Below are 12,503 nucleotides of genomic sequence, written 5' to 3' on the forward strand. Positions count from 1 at the left end.
CTTGGTTATATAGTAATATTACCCAAAAACTGAAGAAGTTGTATGGCTGAAAAAAAATGTTGTCAGTGAGTACTGGTACATATCTAGCAATGAAACACAAAAACCTTAATTTAAAAATAAATCCCACCCTACATGCAATACCAAAAGCACAGGTGGTACTGAATTTTAATGAATCTTGATAGCTAAAAATGTAAGGCGCTGTAAAATAAGTTTGATTGGATTCTTCTGAAGGTAACCATAATTCTTGAAGACAGTTCACCAAAAAGAAGCAAACTATAAATAAAATAGTAATTTTGAAGGAAATTCAATGTCATGCTCTGGCATTCAGAAAAGTAAATATTGTATACCTACTAACAGGTGAATGAAAGTAATAACTTGCTGATCAAAACTGTTAATAAAATAACTCGAACTTTATCTCTGATCAGTCTTGTGAAATAAGATTTGCTGTTCAGTTTTAGGAAAACAGGATGACCAACAAGCTCTGAAATCTGTGCTTTTGAAGTGATGGTACATGGTGCTTCTTGCCATCACCAAGGATAGTATATCCCCACTCACCTTTTATCTTTGATGCTAAGCCTTGCCTTGTCAGTATTTGCTCTTTAGATATATAATAATTTGGAGAGAAATAGGTCTTATTCACTGGGAAATACATAGATGTATAGATTTTTCACATTCACCTAATGCTTTGCTGCTGCTGCTGCTGCTGCTAAGTCGCGTCAGTCGTGTCCGACTCTGTGTGACTCCATTGACAGCAGCCCACCAGGCTCCCCCGTCCCTGGGATTCTCTAGGCAACAACACTGGAGTGGGTTGCCATTTCCTTCTCCAATGCATGAAAGTGAAAAGTGAAAGTGAAGTCGCTCAGTCGTGTCTGACCCTCAGCGACCCCATGGACTGCAGCCGCCTACCAGGCTCCTCCATCCATGGGATTTTCCAGGCAAGAGGACTGGAGTGGGGTGCCATTGCCTTCTCCGACCTAATGCTTCAGTCAAGGTCTAAGCATTATTGTAGGTTTGCATGTTATGTGTGTGAGGGGTACATTTGGGAAAAGGAAGGTAGAAGATGTTTATATATATAATTTTATTTATTTTTGGCTGTGCTAGGTCTTCACTGCTGTGCTGGCTTTCTCTAGTTGTGGAGAGTGGGGCTACTCTCTAGTTGCGTGTGCAGGCTTCTCATTGCAGTGGCTTCTCCTGTGAAGTACGGGCTCTCAGGAGTGTGGGTTTCAGCAGTTGGGGGTCCATCTCTGGAGCACAGGCTCAGTAGTTGTGGGGCATGGGCTTAGTCACTCTGCAGCACATGGGATCTTCGCAGATCAGAAATCTAACCTGCCTCTCTTGCATTGGCAGGCGGGTTCTTTACGACTGAGCCATCTAGGAAGTCCCGGAAGGTAGAAAATGTTTAATCTGGGAGAGTCGTGAGTTTAAAGATGCAGGTCTGAATCCCATTGCATGTGCTATTATGATAAGGAGCAAAATCCAAGACAACATGATAGGTTGTATTTTAAAATTATTTATTGAACCAAGCCAATTCTTAATGTACATTTGGCACAGTGAGGCACTAGCTCCTGTAGCTCTGAATATATTTCTTCATTGCTGCTAAATCTATAACTGTAGTTTGACAGGATGATAAAGAATTATGTTTTTGTTCTTTCTACCATTTGTTTAAAATTTGTTTGCAAGTGTGTGCGTTAGAAAGAAACACAAATCAATTGGTCAAGAGATTGTTATTCTTCTGATTCATCCCCTTTATCTCTCTGTGATCTGCAACAAATAATGTTCTTGGATCTCAGAAAATTAGATAGATGTTCTCTATGATGCAATTAATTAAGAAATAATTCCCTGAGATGAAAGAGACAACACATTATACAAGCAGTACTGTTTCCAGAAGAGACATCTGTATTAGTTTGCTAGGGTTGATCTAACAAATTACCACAAACTAGATGGTTTAAACAAAAAAAAACTTATTAGCTCATATACTGTGTGTGTTAGTTGCTCAGTTGTGTCTGACTCTTTGTGATCCCATGGACTATAGCCCACAAGGCTCCTCTGTCTGTGAGATTTCCCAGGTAAGAATACTGGAGTGGGTAGCCATTCCCTTCTCCAGGAGATCTTCCTGAGGATCAAACCTGGGTCTCCTGCATTGCAGGCAGACTCTACTGTCTGAGCCACCAGGGAAGCCCTCTCACATATACCGGCTTGGCCAAAAAGTTCATTCAAGTTATCCATAAAATATTACGGATAAATCCAAGTGAGCTTCTTGGCCAACCCAATAGTTCTGGGAATTGGAAATAGAGATAGTGATAGGGCCATGCTGACTCCGAAGGCTCTAGGGAAGATCCTTTCTCGCCTCACCCTAGCCGCTGATATTGATGGCGATTTTTGGTGTTTTTTGGCTTATAGATCTTTCATTCCCATCTTGGTCTCTGTCTTCTTGTGATCTTCTCCCTGGGTGTCAATGCCTTTGTGTCCCCATTTCTCGCTTCTTATAAGGACACCACTCTAATCCCGTATGACCTTATCTTACCTTGAGCACATCTGCAGAGACTCTATTTGTAAATAAGTCGCCTTCACAGCTCTTGGGGTTTAAGAATTGAATGTATCTATTAGGAGACACAGCTGAACCCGCAGGAACACCAGAGAGCACTGGAGTGGGTTGCCATTTCCTTCTCCAGGGGATCTTCCCAACCCAGGGATTGAACCCAGGTCTCCCACATTCCAGGCAGATACTTTTAACCGCTGAGCCACTGGGTGATGTGCAGAAAGCACAGTCTATTTCTATTAAAGGAGATACAAGTCTCAAATAAAGGAGTGATTAAATCCTGATATCTAGACACAGTGAGGGAGGAATAATGGACACACAATATGAATATATTTCATATCTATTGATATAAAAGTATGTACACATACATAGACATAAACTGACAGTCATTGCGAATGCTAGAAATATGAAGTAAAACAGAAAAGCCTATTTTAGTTTGAATGAAATCAACTCACTTCCATGGAAAGGCATGAAGGAGGTCTCAGCAGGAAGAAGTCAGCTTGAAGAGTCCCAGAGCCTCCATGAGCTGACCTTTAACTAGGACTCACCACAGGCCCATGACTGCCCTCAGTTTTGAATTCTCAGAGAACGGGATCTTAGTAGTATTTCCCAATTGTTGGGACTCCCCATGTGCAACCTCAGGTTAGTGTGGTTCAAGGGAAGTGAATATAGCAATGCAGTGTCCCATCCATTTCCAGTAACACCCCTTAGAGCCAAACTGAAAAAAACTAACATTATTTGTTTCAGAAAAGTTCAGTTCAGTCATTCAGTTGTGTCCAGCTCCTTGCAATCCCATGGACTGCAGCATGCCAGACCTCCCTGTCCACCACCAACTCCTGGAGTTTACCCAAACTCACGTCCCATCAAGTCGGTGATGCCATCCAACTATCTCATCTTCTGTTGTCCCCTTCTCTTCCTGCTTTCAATCTTTCCCAGCATCAGGGTCTTCTCCAGTGAGTCAGTTCTTCACATCAGGTGGCCAAGGTTGGAGCTTCAACTTCAGCATTAGTCCTTCCAATGATTATTCAGGACTAATTTCCTTTAGGGTTGACTGGTTTGATCTCCTTGTGGTCCACGGGACTCTCAAGAGTCTTCTCCAACACCATAGTTCCAAAGCACCAATTCTTTGGCACTCAGCTTTCTTTATATTTCAACTTTCACATCCATACATGACTACTGGAAAAACCATAGCTTTGACTAGATGGACCTTTGTCAGCAAAGTGATGTCTCTGCTTTTTAATATGCTGTCTAGGTTGGCCATAGATTTTCTTCCTAGGAGCAAGCATCTTTTAATTTCATGGCTGCAATTACCACCTGCAGTGATTTTGGAACCCCCCCAAAATAAACTCAGCCACTGTTGCCACTGTTTCCCATCTATTTCCCATGAAGTGATGGGACCATATGCCATGATCTTAGTTTTCTGAATGTTGAGCTTTAAGACAGCTTTTTCACTCTCCTCTTTCACTTTCATCAAGAGGCTCTTTAGTTCTTCTTCACTTCTGCCATAAGGGTGGTATCATCTGCATATCTGTGGTTATTGATATTTCTCCCGGCAATCTTGATTCCAGCTTGTGCTTCATCCAGTCTGCCATTTTGCATGTTGTATTCTGCATATAAGTTAAATAAGCAGGGTGACAATATACAGCCTTAATATACTTCTTTCCCAATTTGGAACCAGTCTGTTGTTCCATGTCCAGTTCTAACTGTTGCTTCTTGACCTGCATACAGATTTCTCAGGAGGCAGGTCAGGTGGTCTGGTATTCCCATCTCTTGAAGAATTTTCCACAGTTTGTTGTGATCCACAGAATCAAAGGCTTTGGCATAGTCAGTAAAGCAGAAGCAGATGTTTTTCTGGAACTCTTGCTTTTCCTATGATCCAACAGATGTTGGCAATTTGATCTCTGGTTCCTCTGCCTTTTTTAAACCCACTTGAGCAAGTTCTTGGTTCATGTACTGTTGAAGCCTGGCTTGGAGAATTTTGAGCATTACTTTGCTAGCATGTGAGATGAGTGTAATTGTGCAGTAGTTTGGACATCCTCTCATTGCCTTTCTTTGGGATTGGAATGAAAACTGACCCTTTCCAGTCTTGTGGCCACTGCAGAGTTTTCCAAATTTTCTGACATATTGAGTGCAGCACTTTCACAGCATCATCTTTTAGGTTTTGAAATAACCCAGCTGTAATTCTATCACCTCCTCTAACTTTGTTTGGAGTGATGCTTCCTAAGGCCCACTTGACTTCTCATTCCAGGATGTCTGACTCTAGGTGAGTGATCACAGCATCGTGGTTATCTGGGTCATAAAAATCTTTCTTCTATCGTTCTTCTGTGTATTCTTGCCATCTTGCCTTAATATCTTTTGCTTTTGTTAGGTCCATACCATTTCTGTCCTTTATTGAGCCCATCTTTGCATGAAATGTTCCCTTGGTATCCATAAGTTTTTTGAAGAGATCTCTAGTCTTTCTCACTCTATGGCTTTCCTCTATTGCTTTGCATTGATCACTGAGGAAGGCTTTTCTTATCTCTCCTTGCTATTCTTTGGAACTCTGCATTCAGATGGGTGTATCTTTCCTCTTCTCCTTTGTCTCTCATTTCTCTCCTCCTGTACAATGTCACGAACCTCTGTCCATAGTTCTTCAGGCACTCTGTCTATCAGATCTAATCCTTTGAATCTATTTGTCACTTCCACTGTATAATCTTAAGGAATTTGATTTAGGTCCTATCTGAATGGTCTAGTGGTTTTCCCCACTTTCTTCAATTTAAGTTTGAATTTTGCAATAAGGAGTTTGTAATCTGAGTCAGAGTCATTTCCCAGTTGTTTTTGCTGACTACACAGAGCTCTATCTTCAGCTTCAAAAAAATATAATCAATCTGATTTTGGTATTGACCATCTGGTGATGTCCACATGTAAAGTCATCTCTTGTGTGGTTGGAAGATGGTGTTTGCTATGACCAGTGCATTCTCTTGGCAAAACTCTGTTAGCCTTTGCCCTGCTTCATTTTGTACTCCAAGGCCACGGTTGCCTGTTACTCCAGGTATCTCTTGACTTCCTACTTTTTCATTCCAGTCCTCTGTGATGAAAAGGACATCTTTTTTGGGTGTTAGTTCTAGAAGCTCTTGTAGGTTTTCATAGAACCATTGAACCTCAGCTTCTTCTGCATTAGTGATGTACTGGAGTGGGTTGCCATTTCCTTCTCCAGATTGAGACATAGACTTGGATTATTGTGCTATTGAATGGTTTGCCTTGGAAATGACCAAAGATCATTCATGTTTTTGAGATTGCGCCCAAGTACTGCATTTTGGACTCTTTGGTTGACTATGAGGGCTACTCCATTTCTTCTAAGCGATTCTTGCCCACAGTAGTAGATACAATGGTTATCTGAATTAAATTCACCTATCCAGTTCATTTTAGTTTACTGATTCCTAAAATGTTGATGTTCATGCTTGCCAACTCCTGTTTGACTGCTTCCAATTTACGTTGATTCATGGACCTAACATTCCTGGTTCCTATGCAATATTTTCTCTTGCTTGCTTAGGACTTTTTTTTAGAGAGAGGTGTCTTCTCCTGTCAGAAGCTACACTGGAGCCAGATGAAGTATCTGAGTCACCTGCTCAAGTGTTTGAGGACATTGGGTCTTGCTAGTAAGGTGCATCTATCTCCCCAGTAGACAGGTATTTATTTACTTGAGTCAATCTGACTTGTCTTCGGGAAAGTCAATGATTTGGATCAAACAACCACATAGAATATAATTTCAGAATTAGAATGAACATCTTTTCTCAATGCTTCCTGAAATGGTGCTTGTGGGTGAGAGAGGGTAAGTTAGTTCTCGAGGGGGGAGGAGGACCCCAACTAAATTATATCAGAGTCCTTGATATGGAACAAAGACTAAGCACATACATATTATTCTCAGAGCTTATGCGTATCCAGTTCTTTCTCTCAATGGATGTCAGAGAGAGAAGGATACCTGAAGCAAAGTCGCAATACATATTTGCATAGTCCTCATTATCCATGGATTCAATTTTTTCAAATTTGCCTACTCACTAAAATGTATTTACGTGTGTGTTTTAAAGTTATTATTTTTGGCTGAGCTGGGTCTTTGTTGTGGTGTGTGGGCTTTCTCTAGTTGCCCGTGGCACGTGGTTCCTGATCAGGGGTGGAACCTGTGTCCTCTGCATTGGATTCTTAATCACTGGACCGCTAGGGAAGTCCCACTAAAATATGTTTGTAATCCCTGCATTAATACACGTGGGGATTTCGTGGTCGTTTGCAGAAACAGGCAGAGTAGCAAAACATTTCAGTCAGTCTGTGCACGAGTGCCCAAGTGAAGTGGAGCAAGGCGACGCTCTGCCTTCATGTGTCTGCTCTTGGACTGGACACAAGTGTCCTTTTCACAGTCCATCTAGTGCCACCTTTTCCTCATTTTTTATATTTTTCATTGGTGAGTTTTCTGTTTAAAAGCGCCCCAAACATTGTGCTGAAGTGCATTCTAGTGTTCCTAAGAGCAGGGCTTATATTATAGAGAAAATCAGTATGTTAGATAAGCTTCATTCAGCCATGAGTCATGCTGTTGGCTCTAAGCTCAACATTAATAAATCAACAATGTACATTGAATAGGGTATCTTTAAACAGAAACACACATAATACAAGATTATGTATTGATTAGTTGACAAAAATGTGACCACAGGCTCTCAGGAGACTAACCTTGTATTTCTGTTAGAGCAATGGTTCAGCATTCCCTAATTCAGTGTTTATAATGACTGTGTAGAACAAAACTTTCATGAATAATGAGGACTGATGGCACACACACACACACGCACACACACGTATATATATCCACATGCAAAAAATGAAGTTGAGCTCCTGCCTTATATCATATACAGAAATTAACTCAAAAGGCATAAAAGCTTAAATGGGAGAGCTAAAACTATAAAACTTGGAATAAACCTTAGGGGAAAATCTTCATGATATTGGATTTGGCAGTGATTGCTTGTATATAGCACCAAAAGCACAGGTAACAAAATGAAAGATAATTGTGCTGCATGAAAAATTTTAAACTGCATCAAAGGACACAATCGAAAGACTAAAAAGACAATGCATGGATTGGGAGAAAATATTTGCAAGTCATGTATTTAATAGGGGTTAGTCCCTTTCACTTTTCCCGTTCATGCATTGGAGAAGGAAATGGCAACCCACTCCAGTGTTCTTGCCTGGAGAATCCCAGGGACAGAGGAGCCTGGTGGGCTGCCGTCTATGGGGTCGCACAGAGTTGGACACGACTGAAGCGACTTAGCAGCAGCAGCAGCAGCAGTCCCTGGTGGCTCAGTTGGTAAAGAATCCATCTGCATGCAGGAGACCTGGGTTCTATCCCTGAGTCGAGAAGATCCCCTGGAGAAAAAAATGGCAACACACTCTGCTATCCTTGCCTGGGAAACCCCGTGGACAGAGGAGCCTAGCAGGCTATAGTTCATGGGGTCGAAAGAGTTGGACACGACTGAAGCAACTGAGCGTGCATCATATGATTCAGCGATTCTACTTCTTGGCATAGACCTAACGAAGTGAAAGCAGGATCCTAAAGAGACGTCTGTACACACATGATTATACCACCATTACATACAATAGCTGAAGGAAGCCACCATGTGTCCCTCAACAAAAGAGTGGATGAAATGTGGTGTATACATACAATGAACTATTATTCAGCCTTAGGAAGGAAAGGCGGATGCATGCTGCAACATGAATGAAACTTAAGGACGTTGTGCTAAGTGAAATAATCCATCACAAAAAGATGAATATTGTACAATTCTACTTACATGAGATACCTAGAGTAGGTCAAAATCATAGAGACAAATGGAATGGTAGTTTCTAGGGACTGGGGAGGGGGAAATGGGGCATTATTATTTAATAGGTACAGTTTCAGTTTTGAAAAATGTTCTAGAGATAGGTAGTGGTGATTAAGTACAATGTGAATGAAATTAGTGCTACTTAACTGTACACTCAAAAATGGTTAACTGGGCAAATTTTATGTCACCGGTATTTTGCTACAATTAAAAAACACATAGCTTACTATAGAGGAATTTAACACTATAATACATTCTCTTCAAAAAAATTTTATGGAGCAGAGTTGATTTACACTGTTGTTTTACTTTCTGCTAGACAGCAAAGTGAGTCACATATACATATATCTCTCCACTTTTTTAAAGATTCATTTCCCATATAGGTCATTACAGGGTATTGATACATTCTTATTCTATCATTTTAACCAAGACAGCTGCTTAGTCAGTTTCAACAGCATATAACTGATAAGAGTATGGAAAGGAAATTTTAAAAAATCTATAAAATGTAATGTTTTATACAAATGTTTTCAAGAGGCCAATAAAATTACTTTTTAAAGGGAAACACTTATGTTTGAAAGAAATGATACGTTTCTTTTTAAGAAGAAATGACAGTTGCATACCTCACTTCTAATGCACTGGGTTCTGAGAATAAGGTTTAGTGTTTTAGGAAAGCTTGGTGGGCTGCCGTCTACGGGGTTGCACAGAGTCGGACACGACTGAAGCGGCTTAGCAGTAGCAGGTGTTTGAGAAAAACATTTCTGCCACAATGTGCCATTTATAGAGGATTTTAAGAAAGGTAATACGTTACTTTCAAAACGCACATGTAAAATATTCCCGCACACATTAAAAGCAGCTGTGAAGTTCTTGGAGCTGAAGAGAGAAAACACGAATGTCCTAACGCTTATTTTACAGTTCATGCCTGTGTGACCTCAATTTCCATTTGCAAGAGACTTGTTTTTGGAAAAACAGTTTGTGTGCTCAACTATTTATTTTGCATATTTCAATTCGTACGGGACATGCATAGCAAGCAGTCAGTGCGTGGTACCTGACTGTTACTTGGGAGCTGATATTTGCAAGTCTTATCTGTTAGATGAATGTCCCTTTGGTCCCCTGATTTCCCCTCTGCTTAGTCGTGAAACTCTGGTAACAGTGAAGGGCTGACCTCTGTGGACCGAGTTAAAAGTGGCATGGCATATGGAATGCTTTCTTATCTTCGGTGATTGCAGGTGAAATGCCTCTGGGAAGAGGTTTTCTCAGGTTACAGACTACACTTTGGTAGTTTGCGGAATGATCTGAGGTGAGGGAGAAAAAAGCCAGTCAGGACCTCTATGACTGTATTTGTGTTAATGTATTACTTCACAGCTTCAGTATGAGGCCCTGGAGGCACCTTTTCAAGAACGCAGGGTGGAGTGGAAAGAACCCGGGCTTTGATGACAGACAGCTCGGGGTTTGAATCTGGCTCCTTTAAAGACTCTGTGACCTTAGTTCAGTTAATTAACCTCACTGGGCTTCCCTGGTGGCTCAGTTGGTAAAAAAAAAAAAAAAAAAAAAAAAATCTGCTTCCAGTGTGTTAGACAGGGGTTCGATCCCTGGGTCAGGAAGATCCTCTGAAAATGACCACCCACTCTCGTATTCTTGCCTGGGAAATCCCATGGACAGAGGAGCCTGGTGGGTTATAGTCCACAAGGTCGCAAAGCCTCGGACACAACTGAGCAACTGACACACATACATACATACTGATCTTCAGGCTTTTTAAGCTGGAAATAACAAGACCTGTATGTGAAAGATTATGGTGTGGGATGTGAGAGTTGGACTGTGAAGAAGGCTGAGTGCTGAAGAATTGATGTTTTTGAACTGTGGTGTTGGAGAAGACTCTTGAGAGTCCCTTGGACTGCAAGGAGATCCAACCAGTCCATTCTAAAGGAGATCAGCCCTGGGATTTCTTTTGGAAGGAATGATGCTAAAGCTGAAACTCCAGTACTTTGGCCACCTCATGCGAAGAGTTGACTCATTGGAAAAGACGCTGATGCTGGGAGGGATTGGAGGCAGGAGGAGAAGGGGACGACAGAGGATGGGATGGCTGGATGGCATCACGGACTCGATGGATGTGAATCTGAGTGAACTCCGGGAGTTGGTGATGGACAGGGAGGCCTGGTGTGCTGTGATTCATGGGGTCGCAAAGAGTCGGGCATGACTGAGCGACTGAATTGAACTGAACTGAACTGAAGACGATATATGAAAGGAACATGATATGTGAAAGATGATAATGATGTATGAAGAGAAATCCTATGTGAAAAGCAAGTGAAGTGTTTGACATGTAGTATCTGCTCAATAAATGATGGCTGATATTGCCATTTAATTAGGTTCCTATTGCATTTGAGAAGGGTCTCTAAGGAAGGTAAGATGTTCTTTGAGAGTTCAGAAAAGACCCCTCACCCTTGAGGGATGAGAGAATCACGAAGGGAACTTCAGCTCTTTACTTCCTATAGCAGTGAACCCCCAAATAGTGATTTGATTGATTCCCAGATTTTTAAAAACATTATCTCCATAAATGTGAATTGAATAAACATTTTCTACTGCTTGATTTTTGGCTTTGCTGGGTCTTTGCTGTTGCTTGGGCTTTTCTCTAGTTGTAGCGAGTAGGGGCTGCCCTTTGTTGCCGTGTGTGAGCTTCTGGTTGCTGTGGCTTCCTTGTTGCTGAGCATGGGCTCTGGCGAGCATGGGCTTCAGTGGCTGCAGCAAGTGGACTTGGTAGTTGCGGTCCCTGGGCTCTGGAGCACAGGCTTCGTAGCTGGGGCACGCAGGCTTAGTTGTTCCGCAGCATGTGGGATCTTCCCAGATCAGGGATCAAACCCACGTCTCCTGCATTGGCAGACAGACTCTTTAGCACTGAGCTACCAGGGAAGCCCTGATTTGGAGCTTTTAATTACAATCTGATAGTTTCCAAAGAATGCCAAAAATAAGATGGAAAAATTGAGAGACTACACTCTCTGACACTAGGTTCATCTCAAAGATGAAACAGAAATTCCTGGAGGGCAGACTCAAGGCTGTTGGTATCATTATTATTTTTTATTCACAACTTTCTTTCCTATGTTGAGTAAAATATACCCTGTTAATTGAACAGGCTTGAATTCCCGGGGAAGACTCAGAATGAATTACTCATGTTTTTGCTACTAGAGTTGCATAGAGATGTAAACTTACTGCTTTACATGAAATCTGCTAGAGAGATTTAAAATTTATCAGTCCTCTTAGCTTTGCTGCTTTTAAGACCACAAAAAAATGACCTGTCTCGGAGAAACTTGCATATTACAATTCAGTTTTTAGACATGGCAGGAGCTCATTCACAGTGGAATTTATTTCACATTACATTTGGGGCATGCATGAGATTTAAAAGCAATGCTTTTTCTCTAAAGTACTCACTACAAAAGATATATCACACATACTCAGGCTATTTAAAACTCAGCAAGGGGAATATCAACAGATTTTTCTCCAAGAATGCTCTCTGATCAACCGGGGAAATAAAATCTTTCTTATGAAAAGTAAGGAATTGAAACAATTCCGGTGCATTAAAGCCTAGGGGTACCTATCCTGTTTGGTTGGAATTTTTGGCAGCTTCAGATACAGAGGTAATATTTATATAGGTGTATGTGTATTGAATGCTATTTTTGCCTTTATGAATGGTTTTCAGTGTTTTTAGGAATATTTATGTTCCCTGATAGCTCAGCTGGTAAAGAATCTGCCTGCAATGCAGGAGACCCCAGTTTGATTCCTGTGTTGGGAAGATCCCCCGGAGAAGGGATAGGCTACCCACTCCAGAATTCTTAGACTTCCCTCGTGACTCAGACGGTAAAGAATCTGCCTGCAGTGAGGGAGATCTGGGTTCAGAAGTTCGCTTGGAGGAGGGCATGGCAACCCACCCCAGTATTCTTGTCTGGAGAATCCCATGGGCAGAGGAGCTTGGTGGATTACAGTTCATGGGGTCCCAAAGAGCAGGAGATGCCTGAGTGACTAAGCACATGAAATAACAAAATAGCTTTAGTGATTTTTTTTTAACTTGAGTTACTTATGCATCAATCAATAATCCCTCAATCATCAGTAACTGAAATCAAACTAGTGCTATTTTTCTATATAGAAAT

This window comes from Ovis aries, chromosome 26 (genome assembly GCF_016772045.2).
Source record: "Ovis aries strain OAR_USU_Benz2616 breed Rambouillet chromosome 26, ARS-UI_Ramb_v3.0, whole genome shotgun sequence".
In the NCBI taxonomy this organism is placed as follows: domain Eukaryota; kingdom Metazoa; phylum Chordata; class Mammalia; order Artiodactyla; family Bovidae; genus Ovis; species Ovis aries.